Source organism: Pleurodeles waltl, chromosome 10 (assembly GCF_031143425.1).
Source record: "Pleurodeles waltl isolate 20211129_DDA chromosome 10, aPleWal1.hap1.20221129, whole genome shotgun sequence".
Classification (NCBI taxonomy): Eukaryota; Metazoa; Chordata; class Amphibia; order Caudata; family Salamandridae; genus Pleurodeles; species Pleurodeles waltl.
This window is the reverse complement of record NC_090449.1, coordinates 326,366,973-326,392,396: the sequence shown is the minus strand read 5'-3', so window position 1 is coordinate 326,392,396 and position 25,424 is coordinate 326,366,973. Positions and strand designations below refer to the sequence as shown.

General features: G+C 48.7%; 12 non-coding genes across 12 annotated transcripts; all 12 read left to right on the top strand.

Annotated features, from left to right (window-relative positions):
* The first annotated feature begins 1,258 nt into the window (after nucleotides 1-1,258).
* On the top strand, nucleotides 1,259-1,331 carry TRNAV-CAC (transfer RNA valine (anticodon CAC)). The gene has a single exon. It is a non-coding gene; the product is annotated as a tRNA-Val (tRNA).
* A 3,036-nt stretch (nucleotides 1,332-4,367) lies between these two features.
* On the top strand, nucleotides 4,368-4,439 carry TRNAP-AGG (transfer RNA proline (anticodon AGG)). The gene has a single exon. It is a non-coding gene; the product is annotated as a tRNA-Pro (tRNA).
* Nucleotides 4,440-7,940: 3,501 nt separating this feature from the next.
* TRNAP-AGG (transfer RNA proline (anticodon AGG)) lies at nucleotides 7,941-8,012 on the top strand. Its single transcript has one exon. It is a non-coding gene; the product is annotated as a tRNA-Pro (tRNA).
* Nucleotides 8,013-8,400: 388 nt separating this feature from the next.
* On the top strand, nucleotides 8,401-8,473 carry TRNAV-CAC (transfer RNA valine (anticodon CAC)). Its single transcript has one exon. It is a non-coding gene; the product is annotated as a tRNA-Val (tRNA).
* Nucleotides 8,474-11,973: 3,500 nt separating this feature from the next.
* TRNAV-CAC (transfer RNA valine (anticodon CAC)) lies at nucleotides 11,974-12,046 on the top strand. The gene has a single exon. It is a non-coding gene; the product is annotated as a tRNA-Val (tRNA).
* A 306-nt stretch (nucleotides 12,047-12,352) lies between these two features.
* TRNAL-CAA (transfer RNA leucine (anticodon CAA)) lies at nucleotides 12,353-12,464 on the top strand. The gene is made up of 2 exons: nucleotides 12,353-12,390; nucleotides 12,419-12,464. It is a non-coding gene; the product is annotated as a tRNA-Leu (tRNA).
* A 3,081-nt stretch (nucleotides 12,465-15,545) lies between these two features.
* On the top strand, nucleotides 15,546-15,618 carry TRNAV-CAC (transfer RNA valine (anticodon CAC)). The gene has a single exon. It is a non-coding gene; the product is annotated as a tRNA-Val (tRNA).
* Nucleotides 15,619-19,118: 3,500 nt separating this feature from the next.
* TRNAV-CAC (transfer RNA valine (anticodon CAC)) lies at nucleotides 19,119-19,191 on the top strand. The gene has a single exon. It is a non-coding gene; the product is annotated as a tRNA-Val (tRNA).
* A 307-nt stretch (nucleotides 19,192-19,498) lies between these two features.
* On the top strand, nucleotides 19,499-19,610 carry TRNAL-CAA (transfer RNA leucine (anticodon CAA)). The gene is made up of 2 exons: nucleotides 19,499-19,536; nucleotides 19,565-19,610. It is a non-coding gene; the product is annotated as a tRNA-Leu (tRNA).
* Nucleotides 19,611-22,230: 2,620 nt separating this feature from the next.
* Nucleotides 22,231-22,302, top strand: TRNAP-AGG (transfer RNA proline (anticodon AGG)). The gene has a single exon. It is a non-coding gene; the product is annotated as a tRNA-Pro (tRNA).
* A 388-nt stretch (nucleotides 22,303-22,690) lies between these two features.
* TRNAV-CAC (transfer RNA valine (anticodon CAC)) lies at nucleotides 22,691-22,763 on the top strand. Its single transcript has one exon. It is a non-coding gene; the product is annotated as a tRNA-Val (tRNA).
* Nucleotides 22,764-23,070: 307 nt separating this feature from the next.
* On the top strand, nucleotides 23,071-23,182 carry TRNAL-CAA (transfer RNA leucine (anticodon CAA)). Its single transcript has 2 exons — nucleotides 23,071-23,108; nucleotides 23,137-23,182. It is a non-coding gene; the product is annotated as a tRNA-Leu (tRNA).
* Nucleotides 23,183-25,424: the final 2,242 nt, after the last annotated feature.

Sequence of the window (25,424 nt, the reverse complement as noted above, 5' to 3'; positions counted from 1 at the left end):
TCACTTTTAGTGACGCCCCGGTGGCACTATGCACTGCGCGGTATTTACAAGATGGCGTTCAGCCACTTTTTGTGGCTTAACACCACCTTGTAAATACGGCCCCTTAGCACGCAGCGCGTTCCCTGGAAGGGGCGTGCAATGGGTGTTGTTGGGAGTGTGCCACAGCAACACCATAGCATTTTGATGCTGCTCCAGATTTAGGAGTTGGCGTAAATCTGCGTCAGCGCCAAAATCCAACGCCATCCCAGGGGTGTCGTTAGAGTGGCACACTGAGGAGAAATGTTTTCATTTCTCCTTGTTTTTGCTCTTTCTATGTGTGATGCATTCTGCAGCACACATAGAAGTAAGAGCAAATCACCATTGAAGATTTTTTTTTTGGGCAGGAAGGTGTCCCTTCCTGCACAAAAACAATTTCCCCCTCAACGCAGTCATCCTTGTACCATGGTGCAAGAACGGCTGCATTGGCGCTCAGCAGCTAATTTAGAGCTGGCGCAGGGGGAAGCACAGGGGTGCGCTGTATTCTACTAAATACGACGCTTCCCTGCATTTTGAAAATGACGGCGCGTGGGGCTTGCAAATTTGGCACAGCGTCGCGCTTAGTCATTTTCTTGTAAATCTGGGCCAAAATGTCTAAAGGATAGAGGCTTTTTATGTCATGTTCGATGAAGACCATGCAAATGACTCTAGTCGTACTGCAGAAGAGAGCACCATGTGCAGTTTCTTGCTTTGGGATGTAGTCTCCCACTCTCTGTCACCAACCCTCCGAGCAGGGTCGGAGCCGTTGCGTTTCTGTGCCCAGGATCGTTGGTCTAGGGGTATGATTCTCGCTTAGGGTGCGAGAGGTCCCGGGTTCAAATCCCGGACGAGCCCATTTTAGCGGAAAACAATCAAATCCTGCTCAAAATACACAACCCCTCAACATTTCTCATTCCACTCGAAGCATTGTTGCGCAACACATATTTTTTGCCTCAGGCGAAAAATGGATTACAATGCCTTGGCTTCCTTCCTGCTTGCTCTTAGTGCGCCCTGTGTGATGATTTCACAGGCTCTCCTTCCTGGCATTTAGGCATCAGATATTTGTCTGTCTCTGCCCGCAGCTGTGGGATTTTTCAGGACGTCTGAGTGTATGCATGCTGGCTGACACCGCTGCAATTTTCACACTTACCCCTCGCATTCCGAGCAACTGCTGATAAAGTATAGAGGAAATCGTGCAAACATATGAGGGAAACTGTGCTCCTTCAGTCAAATCAGCAAGCTTGTTTCTGTAGTGTAGTGGTAATCACGGTCGCCTCACACGCGAAAGGTCCCCGGTTCGAGACCGGGCAGAAACACTTGGCAGCAGCAGCAGCTTTTGTGTTTGCTCCCTAAAACCTCAGTCTCTCTCAATGCACACTTAAACAGAAATGACCTTTAAAAACTTGTGACCTGTGTAAAACGTGCTTTACTATTGCAGGACGCTAAAAAGTTATCTGCATCCCTCGGTGGTCGTGCATGTGCATTGTTTCTTGTTCTGTTTTTTTTTTCTTCTTGGCCATGTTATTTTGTGGGGCCTTTAAAGCTGTGACTTTGATAGGAACATTGCAAGCGGCAAAATCAACAAGTGCAGACTGAAGAGTCCGACCTGCACACTGTTTTGGCTGTCAGGATGGCCGAGTGGTCTAAGGCGCCAGACTCAAGAGAGCTTGATCTTCAGTGAAGCTGAGCCTTTTGGTCTCTTCATGGAGGCGTGGGTTCAAATCCCACTTCTGACAGGTGTATTTTCTTCCCTTAAATCTTGCTCTGCTTGCAGAGCCAGCTCCTCACACCACTATCTTTGGAAGCTGCTGTGGCATGTGAGGAGAAATCCACCAACCCATCGGCTGGGCCCTCAATCAAAATTCTGTGTATTACTGGAAGGGGCGTCTCAGGCACACCTTCTGTTAGAGCTGCACTTTATGACAGTAACTACCATGCTGGTTTCTACTTAAGCAGTTGATTCTATCGTTTGAAGTGAGGCTCTCCTGCCACCTTTTGGGCAAAGAAGACACTGCCCCTGCAACAACACAGGCAGACAAGCTCAAACTAGGTTTCTTGGTTAGGTGGGCGGAGCATATTGGCAATGGTGCCTCCTCATGACTTGCAATTTACATGAAGAAGACAGAGAGGCAGCTGGGAGTAGGCAGTACCCATGAACCCCTGAACACTGTCTTGCGACTAGCACACAATTCTGAAATGAGGCGGGGGAAAGGAGGTGATTTCCCCATCAAGGGCCATTCCGGGAAATCAGCCACCCTGCGTCTCCCAGGTGAGTGTTTCAGGCCTATGAGCCACTAATATCGATCTCGCCTGATCGAGCGCTGATCGAGCAAGTGTGCTTGAATCCAAGAGGCATGCTCCTCTGGCTCAAGAGCTAGCAGGCCCTTCAGTGCTTCTGGTTGGGAAGTCTAAGGTGCAAGGGTCCATGACTTGCAGCGGGTTACAACTACCAGAAAGGGTCTGCTTTTCACATCAGTGCCCTAGTTCAGCTCACTGGCACAGGGCATTTTGACTACCTCTTGCCTTGCTAGAGACAAACAAAAAATCCTTGACAGAAAACATCAATTGCTATGGCACGCTTAGAGAGAGAGAGCCTCCAAATGGCCCTGCTTTTCGGAAAGACGCTTCAGAAGATGTTTCAAATGACTATGCAGCGGCAGTCTAGTTGGTATAGGGGTATGATTCTCGCTTCGGGTGTGAGAGGACCTCGGTTCAAATCCCAGACAAACCCCTACCTTTATAGGTTCAGTCTGTGTTTTAAACAGGAGTATTTATGCTTTTCACTCTTGTAAGATGTCATGTTGCAATGCAATACATGCTTTATACTGGCGTCGAGACGGTTCAGCATCATGAAGGTATGCGAGATTTCTTTGCAACTGCTTTTCTGTGCTGGAGCAGCAGTGCTCGTAGGAACATTAAATGCACAGTGCTTCTCCATGGTAATTTCGGGTCCAGTTCTGAAATCACCTCTTGGAATGAAAGTGATCCCAGTTCCTTTCTTCCAAGGGAAGAGATCGTGTTCCGGAAGGCTCAGCTTTGAGCGTCATGAACATTGGCCCTCATCCTTGCATCCCAGTCCAATGCATAGCCACATAAAGCAAGCAGGTGTGTCTGTTTTCATAGTGTGGTGGTTCCAGTACAATGCATAGCCACATGAAGCAAGCCGGCAAGTGTGTCTGTTTGTCTAGTGTAGTGGTTATCATGCGCACCTCACATGCGAAAGGTCCCTGGTTCGAGTCGCTGGGCTTTTTCACAGTATTTGCATTTCCTGCCTGACAGGCAAGCTGAGATAAAAGAGACTGTGTCTATCCCTCACCATCGTGAGGTACTACGCTCCTGGGGCATCTGTCACAGCTCACCAAGAGGAGTTGCGCCAGCTTACGGCAGTCAGTTGCTCACTGTTTGACCTTTGCAATGAAGCCTGAGCCTACAGCATTCAAGCCAGCCAAGGAAGGAAGGTACGAGAGCGAAAATAGCTTTCCTGCCCTCACCAAGAACACACACCTTGAGCAAATAAAGTGCCAGACTTACAAGGTCCTATCGCCACCGGAGCATCACTTTTAGTGACGCCCCGGTGGCACTATGCACTACGCGGTATTTACAAGATGGCGTTCAGCCACTTTTTGTGGCTTAACACCACCTTGTAAATACGGCCCCTTAGCACGCAGCGCGTTCCCAGGAAGAGGCGTGCAATGGGTGTTGTTGGGAGTGTGCCACAGCAACACCATAGCATTTTGATGCTGCTCCAGATTTAGGAGTTGGCGTAAATCTGCGTCAGCACCAAAATCCAACGCCATCCCAGGGGTGTCGTTAGAGTGGCGCACTGAGGAGAAATGTTTTCATTTCTCCTTGTTTTTGCTCTTTCTATGTGTGATGCATTCTGCAGCACACATAGAAGTAAGAGCAAATCACCATTGAAGATTTTTTTTTTGGGCAGGAAGGTGTCCCTTCCTGCACAAAAACAATTTCCCCCTCAACGCAGTCATCCTTGTACCATGGTGCAAGAACGGCTGCGTTGGCGCTCAGCAGCTAATTTAGAGCTGGCGCAGGGGGAAGCACAGGGGTGCGCTGTATTCTACTAAATACGGCGCTTCCCTGCATTTTGAAAATGACGGCGCGTGGGGCTTGCAAATTTGGCACAGCGTCGCGCTTAGTCATTTTCTTGTAAATCTGGGCCAAAATGTCTAAAGGATAGAGGCTTTTTATGTCATGTTCGATGAAGACCATGCAAATGACTCTAGTCGTACTGCAGAAGAGAGCACCATGTGCAGTTTCTTGCTTTGGGATGTAGTCTCCCACTCTCTGTCACCAACCCTCCGAGCAGGGTCGGAGCCGTTGCATTTCTGTGCCCAGGCTCGTTGGTCTAGGGGTATGATTCTCGCTTAGGGTGCGAGAGGTCCCAGGTTCAAATCCCGGACGAGCCCATTTTAGCGGAAAACAATCAAATCCTGCTCAAAATACACAACCCCTCAACATTTCTCATTCCACTCAAAGCATTGTTGCGCAAAACATATTTTTTGCCTCAGGCGAAAAATGGATTACAATGCCTTGGCTTCCTTCCTGCTTGCTCTCAGTGCGCCCTGTGTGATGATTTCACAGGCTCTCCTTCCTGGCATTTAGGCATCAGATATTTGTCTGTCTCTGCCCGCAGCTGTGGGATTTTTCAGGACGTCTGAGTGTATGCATGCTGGCTGACACCGCTGCAATTTTCACACTTACCCCTCGCATTCTGAGCAACTGCTGATAAAGTATAGAGGAAATCGTGCAAACATATGAGGGAAACTGTGCTCCTTCAGTCAAATCAGCAAGCTTCTTTCTGTAGTGTAGTGGTAATCACGTTTGCCTCACATGCGAAAGGTCCCCGGTTCGAGACCGGGCAGAAACACTTGGCAGCAGCAGCAGCTTTTGTGTTTGCTCCCTAAAACCTCAGTCTCTCTCAATGCACACTTAGACAGAAATGACCTTTAAAAACTTGTGACCTGTGTAAAACGTGCTTTACTATTGCAGGACGCTAAAAAGTTATCTGCATCCCTCGGTGGTCGTGCATGTGCATTGTTTCTTGTTCTGTTTTTTTTTTTTTCTTGGCCATGTTATTTTGTGGGGCCTTTAAAGCTGTGACTTTGATAGGAACATTGCAAGCGGCAAAATCAACAAGTGCAGACTGAAGAGTCCGACCTGCACACTGTTTTGGCTGTCAGGGTGGCCGAGTGGTCTAAAGCGCCAGACTCAAGAGAGCTTGATCTTCAGTGAAGCTGAGCCTTCTGGTCTCTTCATGGAGACGTGGGTTCAAATCCCACTTCTGACAGGTGTATTTTCTTCCCTTAAATCTTGCTCTGCTTGCAGAGCCAGCTCCTCACACCACTATCTTTGGAAGCTGCTGTGGCATGTGAGGAGAAATCCACCAACCCATCGGCTGGGCCCTCAATCAAAATTCTGTGTATTACTGGAAGGGGCGTCTCAGGCACACCTTCTGTTAGAGCTGCACTTTTAGACAGTAACTACCATGCTGGTTTCTACTTAAGCAGTTGATTCTATCGTTTGAAGTGAGGCTCTCCTGCCACCTTTTGGGCAAAGAAGACACTGCCCCTGCAACAACACAGGCAGACAAGCTCAAACTAGGTTTCTTGGTTAGGTGGGCGGAGCATATTGGCAATGGTGCCTCCTCGTGACTTGCAATTTACATGAAGAAGACAGAGAGGCAGCTGGGAGTAGGCAGTACCCATGAACCCCTGAACACTGTCTTGCGACTAGCACACAATTCTGAAATGAGGCGGGGGAAAGGAGGTGATTTCCCCATCAAGGGCCATTCCGGGAAATCAGCCACCCTGCGTCTCCCAGGTGAGTGTTTCAGGCCTATGAGCCACTAATATAAATCTCGCCTGATCGAGCGCTGATTGAGCAAGTGTGCTTGAATCCAAGAGGCATGCTCCTCTGGCTCAAGAGCTAGCAGGCCCTTCAGTGCTTCTGGTTGGGAAGTCTAAGGTGCAAGGGTCCATGACTTGCAGCGGGTTACAACTACCACAAAGGGTCTGCTTTTCACATCAGTGCCCTAGTTCAGCTCACTGGCACAGGGCATTTTGACTACCTCTTGCTTTGCTAGAGACAAACAAAAAATCCTTGACAGAAAACATCAATTGCTATGGCACGCTTAGAGAGAGAGCCTCCAAATGGCCCTGCTTTTCGGAAAGACGCTTCAGAAGATGTTTCAAATTGACTATGCAGCTGCAGTCTAGTTGGTATAGGGGTATGATTCTCGCTTCGGGTGTGAGAGGACCTCGGTTCAAATCCCAGACAAACTACTACCTTTATAGGTTCAGTCTGTGTTTTAAACAGGAGTATTTCTGCTTTTCACTCTTGTAAGATGTCATGTTGCAATGCAATACATGCTTTATACTGGCGTCGAGACGGTTCAGCATCATGAAGGTATGCGAGATTTCTTTGCAACTGCTTTTCTGTGCTGGAGCAGCAGTGCTCGTAGGAACATTAAATGCACAGTGCTTCTCCATGGTAATTTCGGGTCCAGTTCTGAAATCACCTCTTGGAATGAAAGTGATCCCAGTTCCTTTCTTCCAAGGGAAGAGATCGTGTTCCGGAAGGCTCAGCTTTGAGCGTCATGAACATTGGCCCTCATCCTTGCATCCCAGTCCAATGCATAGCCACATAAAGCAAGCAGGTGTGTCTGTTTCCATAGTGTGGTGGTTCCAGTACAATGCATAGCCACATGAAGCAAGCCGGCAAGTGTGTCTGTTTGTCTAGTGTAGTGGTTATCATGCGCACCTCACATGCGAAAGGTCCCTGGTTCGAGTCGCTGGGCTTTTTCACAGTATTTGCATTTCCTGCCTCACCTGACAGGCAAGCTGAGATAAAAGAGACTGTGTCTATCCCTCACCATCGTGAGGTACTACGCTCCTGGGGCATCTGTCACAGCTCACCAAGAGGAGTTGCGCCAGCTTACGGCAGTCAGTTGCTCACTGTTTGACCTTTGCAATGAAGCCTGAGCCTACAGCATTCAAGCCAGCCAAGGAAGGAAGGTACGAGAGCGAAAATAGCTTTCCTGCCCTCACCAAGAACACACACCTTGAGCAAACAAAGTGCCAGACTTACAAGGCCCTATCGCCACCGGAGCATCACTTTTAGTGACGCCCCGGTGGCACTATGCACTGCGCGGTATTTACAAGATGGCGTTCAGCCACTTTTTGTGGCTTAACACCACCTTGTAAATACGGCCCCTTAGCACGCAGCGCGTTCCCTGGAAGGGGCGTGCAATGGGTGTTGTTGGGAGTGTGCCACAGCAACACCATAGCATTTTGATGCTGCTCCAGATTTAGGAGTTGGCGTAAATCTGCGTCAGCACCAAAATCCAACGCCATCCCAGGGGTGTCGTTAGAGTGGCGCACTGAGGAGAAATGTTTTCATTTCTCCTTGTTTTTGCTCTTTCTATGTGTGATGCATTCTGCAGCACACATAGAAGTAAGAGCAAATCACCATTGAAGATTTTTTTTTTGGGCAGGAAGGTGTCCCTTCCTGCACAAAAACAATTTCCCCCTCAACGCAGTCATCCTTGTACCATGGTGCAAGAACGGCTGCGTTGGCGCTCAGCAGCTAATTTAGAGCTGGCGCAGGGGGAAGCACAGGGGTGCGCTGTATTCTACTAAATACGGCGCTTCCCTGCATTTTGAAAATGACGGCGCGTGGGGCTTGCAAATTTGGCACAGCGTCGCGCTTAGTCATTTTCTTGTAAATCTGGGCCATAATGTCTAAAGGATAGAGGCTTTTTATGTCATGTTCGATGAAGACCATGCAAATGACTCTAGTCGTACTGCAGAAGAAAGCACCATGTGCAGTTTCTTGCTTTGGGATGTAGTCTCCCACTCTCTGTCACCAACCCTCCGAGCAGGGTCGGAGCCGTTGCATTTCTGTGCCCAGGCTCGTTGGTCTAGGGGTATGATTCTCGCTTAGGGTGCGAGAGGTCCCAGGTTCAAATCCTGGACGAGCCCATTTTAGCGGAAAACAATCAAATTCTGCTCAAAATACACAACCCCTCAACATTTCTCATTCCACTCGAAGCATTGTTGCGCAAAACATATTTTTTGCCTCAGGCGAAAAATGGATTACAATGCCTTGGCTTCCTTCCTGCTTGCTCTCAGTGCGCCCTGTGTGATGATTTCACAGGGTCTCCTTCCTGGCATTTAGGCATCAGATATTTGTGTGTCTCTGCCCACAGCTGTGGGATTTTTCAGGACGTCTGAGTGTATGCATGCTGGCTGACACCGCTGCAATTTTCACACTTACCCCTCGCATTCCGAGCAACTGCTGATAAAGTATAGAGGAAATCGTGCAAACATATGAGGGGAACTGTGCTCCTTCAGTCAAACCAGCAAGCTTGTTTCTGTAGTGTAGTGGTTATCACGTTCGCCTCACACGTGAAAGGTCCCCGGTTCGAGACCGGGCAGAAACACTTGGCAGCAGCAGCTTTTGTGTTTGCTCCCTAAAACCTCAGTCTCTCTCAATGCACACTTAGACAGAAATGACCTTTAAAAACTTGTGACCTGTGTAAAACGTGCTTTACTATTGCAGGACGCTAAAAAGTTATCTGCATCCCTCGGTGGTCGTGCATGTGCATTGTTTCTTGTTCTGTTTTTTTTTTTTTTTCTTGGCCATGTTATATTGTGGGGCCTTTAAAGCTGTGACTTTGATAGGAACATTGCAAGCGGCAAAATCAACAAGTGCAGACTGAAGAGTCCGACCTGCACACTGTTTTGGCTGTCAGGATGGCCGAGTGGTCTAAGGCGCCACACTCAAGAGAGCTTGATCTTCAGTGAAGCTGAGCCTTCTGGTCTCTTCATGGAGGCGTGGTTTCAAATCCCACTTCTGACAGGTGTATTTTCTTCCCTTAAATCTTGCTCTGCTTGCAGAGCCAGCTCCTCACACCACTATCTTTGGAAGCTGCTGTGGCATGTGAGGAGAAATCCACCAACCCATCGGCTGGGCCCTCAATCAAAATTCTGTGTATTACTGGAAGGGGCGTCTCAGGCACACCTTCTGTTAGAGCTGCACTTTTAGACAGTAACTACCATGCTGGTTTCTACTTAAGCAGTTGATTCTATCGTTTGAAGTGAGGCTCTCCTGCCACCTTTTGGGCAAAGAAGACACTGCCCCTGCAACAACACAGGCAGACAAGCTCAAACTAGGTTTCTTGGTTAGGTGGGCGGAGCATATTGGCAATGGTGCATCCTCGTGACTTGCAATTTACATGAAGAAGACAGAGAGGCAGCTGGGAGTAGGCAGTACCCATGAACCCCTGAACACTGCCTTGCGACTAGCACACAATTCTGAAATGAGGCGGGGGAAAGGAGGTGATTTCCCCATCAAGGGCCATTCCGGGAAATCAGCCACCCTGCGTCTCCCAGGTGAGTGTTTCAGGCCTATGAGCCACTAATATAAATCTCGCCTGATCGAGCGCTGATCGAGCAAGTGTGCTTGAATCCAAGAGGCATGCTCCTCTGGCTCAAGAGCTAGCAGGCCCTTCAGTGCTTCTGGTTGGGAAGTCTAAGGTGCAAGGGTCCATGACTTGCAGCGGGTTACAACTACCAGAAAGGGTCTGCTTTTCACATCAGTGCCCTAGTTCAGCTCACTGGCACAGGGCATTTTGACTACCTCTTGCCTTGCTAGAGACAAACAAAAAATCCTTGACAGAAAACATCAATTGCTATGGCACGCTTAGAGAGAGAGAGCCTCCAAATGGCCCTGCTTTTCGGAAAGACGCTTCAGAAGATGTTTCAAATGACTATGCAGTGGCAGTCTAGTTGGTATAGGGGTATGATTCTCGCTTCGGGTGTGAGAGGACCTCGGTTCAAATCCCAGACAAACCCCTACCTTTATAGGTTCAGTCTGTGTTTTAAACAGGAGTATTTCTGCTTTTCACTCTTGTAAGATGTCATGTTGCAATGCAATACATGCTTTATACTGGCGTCGAGACGGTTCAGCATCATGAAGGTATGCGAGATTTCTTTGCAACTGCTTTTCTGTGCTGGAGCAGCAGTGCTCGTAGGAACATTAAATGCACAGTGCTTCTCCATGGTAATTTCGGGTCCAGTTCTGAAATCACCTCTTGGAATGAAAGTGATCCCAGTTCCTTTCTTCCAAGGGAAGAGATCGTGTTCCGGAAGGCTCAGCTTTGAGCGTCATGAACATTGGCCCTCATCCTTGCATCCCAGTCCAATGCATAGCCACATAAAGCAAGCAGGTGTGTCTGTTTCCATAGTGTGGTGGTTCCAGTACAATGCATAGCCACATGAAGCAAGCTGGCAAGTGTGTCTGTTTGTCTAGTGTAGTGGTTATCATGCGCACCTCACATGCGAAAGGTCCCTGGTTCGAGTCGCTAGGCTTTTTCACAGTATTTGCATTTCCTGCCTCACATGACAGGCAAGCTGAGATAAAAGAGACTGTGTCTATCCCTCACCATCGTGAGGTACTACGCTCCTGGGGCATCTGTCACAGCTCACCAAGAGGAGTTGCGCCAGCTTACGGCAGTCAGTTGCTCACTGTTTGACCTTTGCAATGAAGCCTGAGCCTACAGCATTCAAGCCAGCCAAGGAAGGAAGGTACGAGAGCGAAAATAGCTTTCCTGCCCTCACCAAGAACACACACCTTGAGCAACTAAAGTGCCAGACTTACAAGGCCCTATCGCCACCGGAGCATCACTTTTAGTGACGCCCCGGTGGCACTATGCACTGCGCGGTATTTACAAGATGGCGTTCAGCCACTTTTTGTGGCTTAACACCACCTTGTAAATACGGCCCCTTAGCACGCAGCGCGTTCCCTGGAAGGGGCGTGCAATGGGTGTTGTTGGGAGTGTGCCACAGCAACACCATAGCATTTTGATGCTGCTCCAGATTTAGGAGTTGGCGTAAATCTGCGTCAGCACCAAAATCCAACGCCATCCCAGGGGTGTCGTTAGAGTGGCGCACTGAGGAGAAATGTTTTCATTTCTCCTTGTTTTTGCTCTTTCTATGTGTGATGCATTCTGCAGCACACATAGAAGTAAGAGCAAATCACCATTGAAGATTTTTTTTTTGGGCAGGAAGGTGTCCCTTCCTGCACAAAAACAATTTCCCCCTCAACGCAGTCATCCTTGTACCATGGTGCAAGAACGGCTGCGTTGGCGCTCAGCAGCTAATTTAGAGCTGGCGCAGGGGGAAGCACAGGGGTGCGCTGTATTCTACTAAATACGGCGCTTCCCTGCATTTTGAAAATGACGGCGCGTGGGGCTTGCAAATTTGGCACAGCGTCGCGCTTAGTCATTTTCTTGTAAATCTGGGCCAAAATGTCTAAAGGATAGAGGCTTTTTATGTCATGTTCGATGAAGACCATGCAAATGACTCTAGTCGTACTGCAGAAGAGAGCACCATGTGCAGTTTCTTGCTTTGGGATGTAGTCTCCCACTCTCTGTCACCAACCCTCCGAGCAGGGTCGGAGCCGTTGCATTTCTGTGCCCAGGCTCGTTGGTCTAGGGGTATGATTCTCGCTTAGGGTGCGAGAGGTCCCAGGTTCAAATCCCGGACAAGCCCATTTTAGCGGAAAACAATCAAATCCTGCTCAAAATACACAACCCCTCAACATTTCTCATTCCACTCGAAGCATTGTTGCGCAAAACATATTTTTTGCCTCAGGCGAAAAATGGATTACAATGCCTTGGCTTCCTTCCTGCTTGCTCTCAGTGCGCCCTGTGTGATGATTTCACAGGCTCTCCTTCCTGGCATTTAGGCATCAGATATTTGTCTGTCTCTGCCCGCAGCTGTGGGATTTTTCAGGACGTCTGAGTGTATGCATGCTGGCTGACACCGCTGCAATTTTCACACTTACCCCTCGCATTCCAAGCAACTGCTGATAAAGTATAGAGGAAATCGTGCAAACATATGAGGGGAACTGTGCTCCTTCAGTCAAACCAGCAAGCTTGTTTCTGTAGTGTAGTGGTTATCACGTTCGCCTCACACGCGAAAGGTCCCCGGTTCGAGACCGGGCAGAAACACTTGGCAGCAGCAGCTTTTGTGTTTGCTCCCTAAAACCTCAGTCTCTCTCAATGCACACTTAGACAGAAATGACCTTTAAAAACTTGTGACCTGTGTAAAACGTGCTTTACTATTGCAGGACGCTAAAAAGTTATCTGCATCCCTCGGTGGTCGTGCATGTGCATTGTTTCTTGTTCTGTTTTATTTTTTTTTCTTGGCCATGTTATATTGTGGGGCCTTTAAAGCTGTGACTTTGATAGGAACATTGCAAGCGGCAAAATCAACAAGTGCAGACTGAAGAGTCCGACCTGCACACTGTTTCGGCTGTCAGGATGGCCGAGTGGTCTAAGGCGCCAGACTCAAGAGAGCTTGATCTTCAGTGAAGCTGAGCCTTCTGGTCTCTTCATGGAGGCGTGGGTTCAAATCCCACTTCTGACAGGTGTATTTTCTTCCCTTAAATCTTGCTCTGCTTGCAGAGCCAGCTCCTCACACCACTATCTTTGGAAGCTGCTGTGGCATGTGAGGAGAAATCCACCAACCCATCGGCTGGGCCCTCAATCAAAATTCTGTGTATTACTGGAAGGGGCGTCTCAGGCACACCTTCTGTTAGAGCTGCACTCTATGACAGTAACTACCATGCTGGTTTCTACTTAAGCAGTTGATTCTATCGTTTGAAGTGAGGCTCTCCTGCCACCTTTTGGGCAAAGAAGACACTGCCCCTGCAACAACACAGGCAGACAAGCTCAAACTAGGTTTCTTGGTTAGGTGGGCGGAGCATATTGGCAATGGTGCCTCCTCGTGACTTGCAATTTACATGAAGAAGACAGAGAGGCAGCTGGGAGTAGGCAGTACCCATGAACCCCTGAACACTGTCTTGCGACTAGCACACAATTCTGAAATGAGGCGGGGGAAAGGAGGTGATTTCCCCATCAAGGGCCATTCCGGGAAATCAGCCACCCTGCGTCTCCCAGGTGAGTGTTTCAGGCCTATGAGCCACTAATATAAATCTCGCCTGATCGAGCGCTGATCGAGCAAGTGTGCTTGAATCCAAGAGGCATGCTCCTCTGGCTCAAGAGCTAGCAGGCCCTTCAGTGCTTCTGGTTGGGAAGTCTAAGGTTCAAGGGTCCATGACTTGCAGCGGGTTACAACTACCAGAAAGAGTCTGCTTTTCACATCAGTGCCCTAGTTCAGCTCACTGGCACAGGGCATTTTGACTACCTCTTGCCTTGCTAGAGACAAACAAAAAATCCTTGACAGAAAACATCAATTGCTATGGCACGCTTAGAGAGAGAGAGCCTCCAAATGGCCCTGCTTTTCGGAAAGACGCTTCAGAAGATGTTTCAAATGACTATGCAGCGGCAGTCTAGTTGGTATAGGGGTATGATTCTCGCTTCGGGTGTGAGAGGACCTCGGTTCAAATCCCAGACAAACCCCTACCTTTATAGGTTCAGTCTGTGTTTTAAACAGGAGTATTTATGCTTTTCACTCTTGTAAGATGTCATGTTGCAATGCAATACATGCTTTATACTGGCGTCGAGACGGTTCAGCATCATGAAGGTATGCAAGATTTCTTTGCAACTGCTTTTCTGTGCTGGAGCAGCAGTGCTCGTAGGAACATTAAATGCACAGTGCTTCTCCATGGTAATTTCGGGTCCAGTTCTGAAATCACCTCTTGGAATGAAAGTGATCCCAGTTCCTTTCTTCCAAGGGAAGAGATCGTGTTCCGGAAGGCTCAGCTTTGAGCGTCATGAACATTGGCCCTCATCCTTGCATCCCAGTCCAATGCATAGCCACATAAAGCAAGCAGGTGTGTCTGTTTCCATAGTGTGGTGGTTCCAGTACAATGCATAGCCACATGAAGCAAGCCGGCAAGTGTGTCTGTTTGTCTAGTGTAGTGGTTATCATGCGCACCTCACATGCGAAAGGTCCCTGGTTCGAGACGCTGGGCTTTTTCACAGTATTTGCATTTCCTGCCTCACCTGACAGGCAAGCTGAGATAAAAGAGACTGTGTCTATCCCTCACCATCGTGAGGTACTACGCTCCTGGGGCATCTGTCACAGCTCACCAAGAGGAGTTGCGCCAGCTTACGGCAGTCAGTTGCTCACTGTTTGACCTTTGCAATGAAGCCTGAGCCTACAGCATTCAAGCCAGCCAAGGAAGGAAGGTACGAGAGCGAAAATAGCTTTCCTGCCCTCACCAAGAACACACACCTTGAGCAAATAAAGTGCCAGACTTACAAGGTCCTATCGCCACCGGAGCATCACTTTTAGTGACGCCCCCGTGGCACTATGCACTGCGCGGTATTTACAAGATGGCGTTCAGCCACTTTTTGTGGCTTAACACCACCTTGTAAATACGGCCCCTTAGCACGCAGCGCGTTCCCTGGAAGGGGCGTGCAATGGGTGTTGTTGGGAGTGTGCCACAGCAACACCATAGCATTTTGATGCTGCTCCAGATTTAGGAGTTGGCGTAAATCTGCGTCAGCACCAAAATCCAACGCCATCCCAGGGGTGTCGTTAGAGTGGCGCACTGAGGAGAAATGTTTTCATTTCTCCTTGTTTTTGCTCTTTCTATGTGTGATGCATTCTGCAGCACACATAGAAGTAAGAGCAAATCACCATTGAAGATTTTTTTTTTGGGCAGGAAGGTGTCCCTTCCTGCACAAAAACAATTTCCCCCTCAACGCAGTCATCCTTGTACCATGGTGCAAGAACGGCTGCGTTGGCGCTCAGCAGCTAATTTAGAGCTGGCGCAGGGGGAAGCACAGGGGTGCGCTGTATTCTACTAAATACGGCGCTTCCCTGCATTTTGAAAATGACGGCGCGTGGGGCTTGCAAATTTGGCACAGCGTCGCGCTTAGTCATTTTCTTGTAAATCTGGGCCAAAATGTCTAAAGGATAGAGGCTTTTTATGTCATGTTCGATGAAGACCATGCAAATGACTCTAGTCGTACTGCAGAAGAGAGCACCATGTGCAGTTTCTTGCTTTGGGATGTAGTCTCCCACTCTCTGTCACCAACCCTCCGAGCAGGGTCGGAGCCGTTGCATTTCTGTGCCCAGGCTCGTTGGTCTAGGGGTATGATTCTCGCTTAGGGTGCGAGAGGTCCCAGGTTCAAATCCCGGACAAGCCCATTTTAGCGGAAAACAATCAAATCCTGCTCAAAATACACAACCCCTCAACATTTCTCATTCCACTCGAAGCATTGTTGCGCAAAACATATTTTTTGCCTCAGGCGAAAAATGGATTACAATGCCTTGGCTTCCTTCCTGCTTGCTCTCAGTGCGCCCTGTGTGATGATTTCACAGGCTCTCCTTCCTGGCATTTAGGCATCAGATATTTGTCTGTCTCTGCCCGCAGCTGTGGGATTTTTCAGGACGTCTGAGTGTATGCATGCTGGCTGACACCGCTGCAATTTTCACACTTACCCCTCGCATTCCGAGCAACTGCTGATAAAGTATAGAGGAAATCGTGCAAACATATGAGGGGAACTGTGCTCCTTCAGTCAAGCCAGCAAGCTTGTTTCTGTTGTGTAGTGGTTATCACGTTCGCCTCACACGCGAAAGGTCCCCGGTTCGAGACCGGGCAGAAACACTTGGCAGCAGCAGCTTTTGTGTTTGCTCCCTAAAACCTCAGTCTCTCTCAATGCAGACTTAGACAGAAATGACCTTTAAAAACTTGTGACCTGTGTAAAACGTGCTTTACTATTGCAGGACGCTAAAAAGTTATCTGCATCCCTCGGTGGTCGTGCATGTGCATTGTTTCTTGTTCTGTTTTTATTTTTTTTTCTTGGCCATGTTATATTGTGGGGCCTTTAAAGCTGTGACTTTGATAGGAACATTGCAAGCGGCAAAATCAACAAGTGCAGACTGAAGAGTCCGACCTGCACACTGTTTTGGCTGTCAGGATGGCCGAGTGGTCTAAGGCACCAGACTCAAGAGAGCTTGATCTTCAGTGAAGCTGAGCCTTCTGGTCTCTTCATGGAGGCGTGGGTTCAAATCCCACTTCTGACAGGTGTATTTTCTTCCCTTAAATCTTGCTCTGCTTGCAGAGCCAGCTCCTCACACCACTATCTTTGGAAGCTGCTGTGGCATGTGAGGAGAAATCCACCAACCCATCGGCTGGGCCCTCAATCAAAATTCTGTGTATTACTGGAAGGGACGTCTCAGGCACACCTTCTGTTAGAGCTGCACTTTATGACAGTAACTACCATGCTGGTTTCTACTTAAGCAGTTGATTCTATCGTTTGAAGTGAGGCTCTCCTGCCACCTTTTGGGCAAAGAAGACACTGCCCCTGCAACAACACAGGCAGACAAGCTCAAACTAGGTTTCTTGGTTAGGTGGGCGGAGCATATTGGCAATGGTGCCTCCTCGTGACTTGCAATTTACATGAAGAAGACAGAGAGGCAGCTGGGAGTAGGCAGTACCCATGAACCCCTGAACACTGTCTTGCGACTAGCACACAATTCTGAAATGAGGCGGGGGAAAGGAGGTGATTTCCCCATGAAGGGCCATTCCGGGAAATCAGCCACCCTGCGTCTCCCAGGTGAGTGTTTCAGGCCTATGAGCCACTAATATAAATCTCGCCTGATCGAGCGCTGATCGAGCAAGTGTGCTTGAATCCAAGAGGCATGCTCCTCTGGCTCAAGAGCTAGCAGGCCCTTCAGTGCTTCTGGTTGGGAAGTCTAAGGTGCAAGGGTCCATGACTTGCAGCGGGTTACAACTACCAGAAAGGGTCTGCTTTTCACATCAGTGCCCTAGTTCAGCTCACTGGCACAGGGCATTTTGACTACCTCTTGCCTTGCTAGAGACAAACAAAAAATCCTTGACAGAAAACATCAATTGCTATGGCACGCTTAGAGAGAGAGAGCCTCCAAATGGCCCTGCTTTTCGGAAAGACGCTTCAGAAGATGTTTCAAATGACTACGCAGCGGCAGTCTAGTTGGTATAGGGGTATGATTCTCACTTCGGGTGTGAGAGGACCTCGGTTCAAATCCCAGACAAACCCCTACCTTTATAGGTTCAGTCTGTGTTTTAAACAGGAGTATTTATGCTTTTCACTCTTGTAAGATGTCATGTTGCAATGCAATACATGCTTTATACTGGCGTCGAGACGGTTCAGCATCATGAAGGTATGCGAGATTTCTTTGCAACTGCTTTTCTGTGCTGGAGCAGCAGTGCTCGTAGGAACATTAAATGCACAGTGCTTCTCCATGGTAATTTCGGGTCCAGTTCTGAAATCACCTCTTGGAATGAAAGTGATCCCAGTTCCTTTCTTCCAAGGGAAGAGATCGTGTTCCGGAAGGCTCAGCTTTGAGCGTCATGAACATTGGCCCTCATCCTTGCATCCCAGTCCAATGCATAGCCACATAAAGCAAGCAGGTGTGTCTGTTTCCATAGTGTGGTGGTTCCAGTACAATGCATAGCCACATGAAGCAAGCTGGCAAGTGTGTCTGTTTGTCTAGTGTAGTGGTTATCATGCGCACCTCACATGCGAAAGGTCCCTGGTTCGAGACGCTGGGCTTTTTCACAGTATTTGCATTTCCTGCCTCACCTGACAGGCAAGCTGAGATAAAAGAGACTGTGTCTATCCCTCACCATTGTGAGGTACTACGCTCCTGGGGCATCTGTCACAGCTCACCAAGAGGAGTTGCGCCAGCTTACGGCAGTCAGTTGCTCACTGTTTGACCTTTGCAATGAAGCCTGAGCCTACAGCATTCAAGCCAGCCAAGGAAGGAAGGTACGAGAGCGAAAATAGCTTTCCTGCCCTCACCAAGAACACACACCTTGAGCAAATAAAGTGCCAGACTTACGAGGCCCTATCGCCACCGGAGCATCACTTTTAGTGACGCCCCGGTGGCACTATGCACTGCGCGGTATTTACAAGATGGCGTTCAGCCACTTTTTGTGGCTTAACACCACCTTGTAAATACGGCCCCTTAGCACGCAGCGCGTTCCCTGGAAGGGGCGTGCAATGGGTGTTGTTGGGAGTGTGCCACAGCAACACCATAGCATTTTGATACTGCTCCAGATTTAGGAGTTGGCGTAAATCTGCGTCAGCACCAAAATCCAACGCCATCCCAGGGGTGTCGTTAGAGTGGCGCACTGAGGAGAAATGTTTTCATTTCTCCTTGTTTTTGCTCTTTCTATGTGTGATGCATTCTGCAGCACACATAGAAGTAAGAGCAAATCACCATTGAAGATTTTTTTTTTGGGCAGGAAGGTGTCCCTTCCTGCACAAAAACAATTTCCCCCTCAACGCAGTCATCCTTGTACCATGGTGCAAGAACGGCTGCGTTGGCGCTCAGCAGCTAATTTAGAGCTGGCGCAGGGGGAAGCACAGGGGTGCGCTGTATTCTACTAAATACGGCGCTTCCCTGCATTTTGAAAATGACGGCGCGTGGGGCTTGCAAATTTGGCACAGCGTCGCGCTTAGTCATTTTCTTGTAAATCTGGGCCAAAATGTCTAAAGGATAGAGGCTTTTTATGTCATGTTCGATGAAGACCATGCAAATGACTCTAGTCGTACTGCAGAAGAGAGCACCATGTGCAGTTTCTTGCTTTGGGATGTAGTCTCCCACTCTCTGTCACCAACCCTCCGAGCAGGGTCGGAGCCGTTGCATTTCTGTGCCCAGGCTCGTTGGTCTAGGGGTATGATTCTCGCTTAGGGTGCGAGAGGTCCCAGGTTCAAATCCCGGACAAGCCCATTTTAGCGGAAAACAATCAAATCCTGCTCAAAATACACAACCCCTCAACATTTCTCATTCCACTCGAAGCATTGTTGCGCAAAACATATTTTTTGCCTCAGGCGAAAAATGGATTACAATGCCTTGGCTTCCTTCCTGCTTGCTCTCAGTGCGCCCTGTGTGATGATTTCACAGGCTCTCCTTCCTGGCATTTAGGCATCAGATATTTGTCTGTCTCTGCCCGCAGCTGTGGGATTTTTCAGGACGTCTGAGTGTATGCATGCTGGCTGACACCGCTGCAATTTTCACACTTACCCCTCGCATTCCAAGCAACTGCTGATAAAGTATAGAGGAAATCGTGCAAACATATGAGGGGAACTGTGCTCCTTCAGTCAAACCAGCAAGCTTGTTTCTGTAGTGTAGTGGTTATCACGTTCGCCTCACACGCGAAAGGTCCCTGGTTCGAGACCGGGCAGAAACACTTGGCAGCAGCAGCTTTTGTGTTTGCTCCCTAAAACCTCAGGCTCTCTCAATGCACACTTAGACAGAAATGACCTTTAAAAACTTGTGACCTGTGTAAAACGTGCTTTACTATTGCAGGACGCTAAAAAGTTATCTGCATCCCTCGGTGGTCGTGCATGTGCATTGTTTCTTGTTCTGTTTTTTTTTTTTTTTCTTGGCCATGTTATATTGTGGGGCCTTTAAAGCTGTGACTTTGATAGGAACATTGCAAGCGGCAAAATCAACAAGTGCAGACTGAAGAGTCCGACCTGCACACTGTTTTGGCTGTCAGGATGGCCGAGTGGTCTAAGGCGCCAGACTCAAGAGAGCTTGATCTTCAGTGAAGCTGAGCCTTCTGGTCTCTTCATGGAGGCGTGGGTTCAAATCCCACTTCTGACAGGTGTATTTTCTTCCCTTAAATCTTGCTCTGCTTGCAGAGCCAGCTCCTCACACCACTATCTTTGGAAGCTGCTGTGGCATGTGAGGAGAAATCCACCAACCCATCGGCTGGGCCCTCAATCAAAATTCTGTGTATTACTGGAAGGGGCGTCTCAGGCACACCTTCTGTTAGAGCTGCACTTTATGACAGTAACTACCATGCTGGTTTCTACTTAAGCAGTTGATTCTATCGTTTGAAGTGAGGCTCTCCTGCCACCTTTTGGGCAAAGAAGACACTGCCCCTGCAACAACACAGGCAGACAAGCTCAAACTAGGTTTCTTGGTTAGGTGGGCGGAGCATATTGGCAATGGTGCCTCCTCGTGACTTGCAATTTACATGAAGAAGACAGAGAGGCAGCTGGGAGTAGGCAGTACCCATGAACCCCTGAACACTGTCTTGCGACTAGCACACAATTCTGAAATGAGGCGGGGGAAAGGAGGTGATTTCCCCATCAAGGGCCATTCCGGGAAATCAGCCACCCTGCGTCTCCCAGGTGAGTGTTTCAGGCCTATGAGCCACTAATATAAATCTCGCCTGATCGAGCGCTGATTGAGCAAGTGTGCTTGAATCCAAGAGGCATGCTCCTCTGGCTCAAGAGCTAGCAGGCCCTTCAGTGCTTCTGGTTGGGAAGTCTAAGGTGCAAGGGTCCATGACTTGCAGCGGGTTACAACTACCACAAAGGGTCTGCTTTTCACATCAGTGCCCTAGTTCAGCTCACTGGCACAGGGCATTTTGACTACCTCTTGCTTTGCTAGAGACAAACAAAAAATCCTTGACAGAAAACATCAATTGCTATGGCACGCTTAGAGAGAGAGCCTCCAAATGGCCCTGCTTTTCGGAAAGACGCTTCAGAAGATGTTTCAAATTGACTATGCAGCTGCAGTCTAGTTGGTATAGGGGTATGATTCTCGCTTCGGGTGTGAGAGGACCTCGGTTCAAATCCCAGACAAACTACTACCTTTATAGGTTCAGTCTGTGTTTTAAACAGGAGTATTTCTGCTTTTCACTCTTGTAAGATGTCATGTTGCAATGCAATACATGCTTTATACTGGCGTCGAGACGGTTCAGCATCATGAAGGTATGCGAGATTTCTTTGCAACTGCTTTTCTGTGCTGGAGCAGCAGTGCTCGTAGGAACATTAAATGCACAGTGCTTCTCCATGGTAATTTCGGGTCCAGTTCTGAAATCACCTCTTGGAATGAAAGTGATCCCAGTTCCTTTCTTCCAAGGGAAGAGATCGTGTTCCGGAAGGCTCAGCTTTGAGCGTCATGAACATTGGCCCTCATCCTTGCATCCCAGTCCAATGCATAGCCACATAAAGCAAGCAGGTGTGTCTGTTTCCATAGTGTGGTGGTTCCAGTACAATGCATAGCCACATGAAGCAAGCCGGCAAGTGTGTCTGTTTGTCTAGTGTAGTGGTTATCATGCGCACCTCACATGCGAAAGGTCCCTGGTTCGAGTCGCTGGGCTTTTTCACAGTATTTGCATTTCCTGCCTCACCTGACAGGCAAGCTGAGATAAAAGAGACTGTGTCTATCCCTCACCATCGTGAGGTACTACGCTCCTGGGGCATCTGTCACAGCTCACCAAGAGGAGTTGCGCCAGCTTACGGCAGTCAGTTGCTCACTGTTTGACCTTTGCAATGAAGCCTGAGCCTACAGCATTCAAGCCAGCCAAGGAAGGAAGGTACGAGAGCGAAAATAGCTTTCCTGCCCTCACCAAGAACACACACCTTGAGCAAACAAAGTGCCAGACTTACAAGGCCCTATCGCCACCGGAGCATCACTTTTAGTGACGCCCCGGTGGCACTATGCACTGCGCGGTATTTACAAGATGGCGTTCAGCCACTTTTTGTGGCTTAACACCACCTTGTAAATACGGCCCCTTAGCACGCAGCGCGTTCCCTGGAAGGGGCGTGCAATGGGTGTTGTTGGGAGTGTGCCACAGCAACACCATAGCATTTTGATGCTGCTCCAGATTTAGGAGTTGGCGTAAATCTGCGTCAGCACCAAAATCCAACGCCATCCCAGGGGTGTCGTTAGAGTGGCGCACTGAGGAGAAATGTTTTCATTTCTCCTTGTTTTTGCTCTTTCTATGTGTGATGCATTCTGCAGCACACATAGAAGTAAGAGCAAATCACCATTGAAGATTTTTTTTTTGGGCAGGAAGGTGTCCCTTCCTGCACAAAAACAATTTCCCCCTCAACGCAGTCATCCTTGTACCATGGTGCAAGAACGGCTGCGTTGGCGCTCAGCAGCTAATTTAGAGCTGGCGCAGGGGGAAGCACAGGGGTGCGCTGTATTCTACTAAATACGGCGCTTCCCTGCATTTTGAAAATGACGGCGCGTGGGGCTTGCAAATTTGGCACAGCGTCGCGCTTAGTCATTTTCTTGTAAATCTGGGCCAAAATGTCTAAAGGATAGAGGCTTTTTATGTCATGTTCGATGAAGACCATGCAAATGACTCTAGTCGTACTGCAGAAGAAAGCACCATGTGCAGTTTCTTGCTTTGGGATGTAGTCTCCCACTCTCTGTCACCAACCCTCCGAGCAGGGTCGGAGCCGTTGCATTTCTGTGCCCAGGCTCGTTGGTCTAGGGGTATGATTCTCGCTTAGGGTGCGAGAGGTCCCAGGTTCAAATCCCGGACGAGCCCATTTTAGCGGAAAACAATCAAATTCTGCTCAAAATACACAACCCCTCAACATTTCTCATTCCACTCGAAGCATTGTTGCGCAAAACATATTTTTTGCCTCAGGCGAAAAATGGATTACAATGCCTTGGCTTCCTTCCTGCTTGCTCTCAGTGCGCCCTGTGTGATGATTTCACAGGGTCTCCTTCCTGGCATTTAGGCATCAGATATTTGTGTGTCTCTGCCCACAGCTGTGGGATTTTTCAGGACGTCTGAGTGTATGCATGCTGGCTGACACCGCTGCAATTTTCACACTTACCCCTCGCATTCCGAGCAACTGCTGATAAAGTATAGAGGAAATCGTGCAAACATATGAGGGGAACTGTGCTCCTTCAGTCAAACCAGCAAGCTTGTTTCTGTAGTGTAGTGGTTATCACGTTCGCCTCACACGTGAAAGGTCCCCGGTTCGAGACCGGGCAGAAACACTTGGCAGCAGCAGCTTTTGTGTTTGCTCCCTAAAACCTCAGTCTCTCTCAATGCACACTTAGACAGAAATGACCTTTAAAAACTTGTGACCTGTGTAAAACGTGCTTTACTATTGCAGGACGCTAAAAAGTTATCTGCATCCCTCGGTGGTCGTGCATGTGCATTGTTTCTTGTTCTGTTTTTTTTTTTTTTTCTTGGCCATGTTATATTGTGGGGCCTTTAAAGCTGTGACTTTGATAGGAACATTGCAAGCGGCAAAATCAACAAGTGCAGACTGAAGAGTCCGACCTGCACACTGTTTCGGCTGTCAGGATGGCCGAGTGGTCTAAGGCGCCAGACTCAAGAGAGCTTGATCTTCAGTGAAGCTGAGCCTTCTGGTCTCTTCATGGAGGCGTGGGTTCAAATCCCACTTCTGACAGGTGTATTTTCTTCCCTTAAATCTTGCTCTGCTTGCAGAGCCAGCTCCTCACACCACTATCTTTGGAAGCTGCTGTGGCATGTGAGGAGAAATCCACCAACCCATCGGCTGGGCCCTCAATCAAAATTCTGTGTATTACTGGAAGGGGCGTCTCAGGCACACCTTCTGTTAGAGCTGCACTTTTAGACAGTAACTACCATGCTGGTTTCTACTTAAGCAGTTGATTCTATCGTTTGAAGTGAGGCTCTCCTGCCACCTTTTGGGCAAAGAAGACACTGCCCCTGCAACAACACAGGCAGACAAGCTCAAACTAGGTTTCTTGGTTAGGTGGGCGGAGCATATTGGCAATGGTGCATCCTCGTGACTTGCAATTTACATGAAGAAGACAGAGAGGCAGCTGGGAGTAGGCAGTACCCATGAACCCCTGAACACTGCCTTGCGACTAGCACACAATTCTGAAATGAGGCGGGGGAAAGGAGGTGATTTCCCCATCAAGGGCCATTCCGGGAAATCAGCCACCCTGCGTCTCCCAGGTGAGTGTTTCAGGCCTATGAGCCACTAATATAAATCTCGCCTGATCGAGCCTGATCGAGCGCTGATTGAGCAAGTGTGCTTGAATCCAAGAGGCATGCTCCTCTGGCTCAAGAGCTAGCAGGCCCTTCAGTGCTTCTGGTTGGGAAGTCTAAGGTGCAAGGGTCCATGACTTGCAGCGGGTTACAACTACCAGAAAGGGTCTGCTTTTCACATCAGTGCCCTAGTTCAGCTCACTGGCACAGGGCATTTTGACTACCTCTTGCCTTGCTAGAGACAAACAAAAAATCCTTGACAGAAAACATCAATTGCTATGGCACGCTTAGAGAGAGAGAGCCTCCAAATGGCCCTGCTTTTCGGAAAGACGCTTCAGAAGATGTTTCAAATGACTATGCAGTGGCAGTCTAGTTGGTATAGGGGTATGATTCTCGCTTCGGGTGTGAGAGGACCTCGGTTCAAATCCCAGACAAACCCCTACCTTTATAGGTTCAGTCTGTGTTTTAAACAGGAGTATTTATGCTTTTCACTCTTGTAAGATGTCATGTTGCAATGCAATACATGCTTTATACTGGCGTCGAGACGGTTCAGCATCATGAAGGTATGCGAGATTTCTTTGCAACTGCTTTTCTGTGCTGGAGCAGCAGTGCTCGTAGGAACATTAAATGCACAGTGCTTCTCCATGGTAATTTCGGGTCCAGTTCTGAAATCACCTCTTGGAATGAAAGTGATCCCAGTTCCTTTCTTCCAAGGGAAGAGATCGTGTTCCGGAAGGCTCAGCTTTGAGCGTCATGAACATTGGCCCTCATCCTTGCATCCCAGTCCAATGCATAGCCACATAAAGCAAGCAGGTGTGTCTGTTTCCATAGTGTGGTGGTTCCAGTACAATGCATAGCCACATGAAGCAAGCCGGCAAGTGTGTCTGTTTGTCTAGTGTAGTGGTTATCATGCGCACCTCACATGCGAAAGGTCCCTGGTTCGAGTCGCTGGGCTTTTTCACAGTATTTGCATTTCCTGCCTCACATGACAGGCAAGCTGAGATAAAAGAGACTGTGTCTATCCCTCACCATCGTGAGGTACTACGCTCCTGGGGCATCTGTCACAGCTCACCAAGAGGAGTTGCGCCAGCTTACGGCAGTGAGTTGCTCACTGTTTGACCTTTGCAATGAAGCCTGAGCCTACAGCATTCAAGCCAGCCAAGGAAGGAAGGTACGAGAGCGAAAATAGCTTTCCTGCCCTCACCAAGAACACACACCTTGAGCAAATAAAGTGCCAGACTTACAAGGCCCTATCGCCACCGGAGCATCACTTTTAGTGACGCCCCGGTGGCACTATGCACTGCGCGGTATTTACAAGATGGCGTTCAGCCACTTTTTGTGGCTTAACACCACCTTGTAAATACGGCCCCTTAGCACGCAGCGCGTTCCCTGGAAGGGGTGTGCAATGGGTGTTGTTGGGAGTGTGCCACAGCAACACCATAGCATTTTGATGCTGCTCCAGATTTAGGAGTTGGCGTAAATCTGCGTCAGCACCAAAATCCAACGCCATCCCAGGGGTGTCGTTAGAGTGGCGCACTGAGGAGAAATGTTTTCATTTCTCCTTGTTTTTGCTCTTTCTATGTGTGATGCATTCTGCAGCACACATAGAAGTAAGAGCAAATCACCATTGAAGATTTTTTTTTTGGGCAGGAAGGTGTCCCTTCCTGCACAAAAAC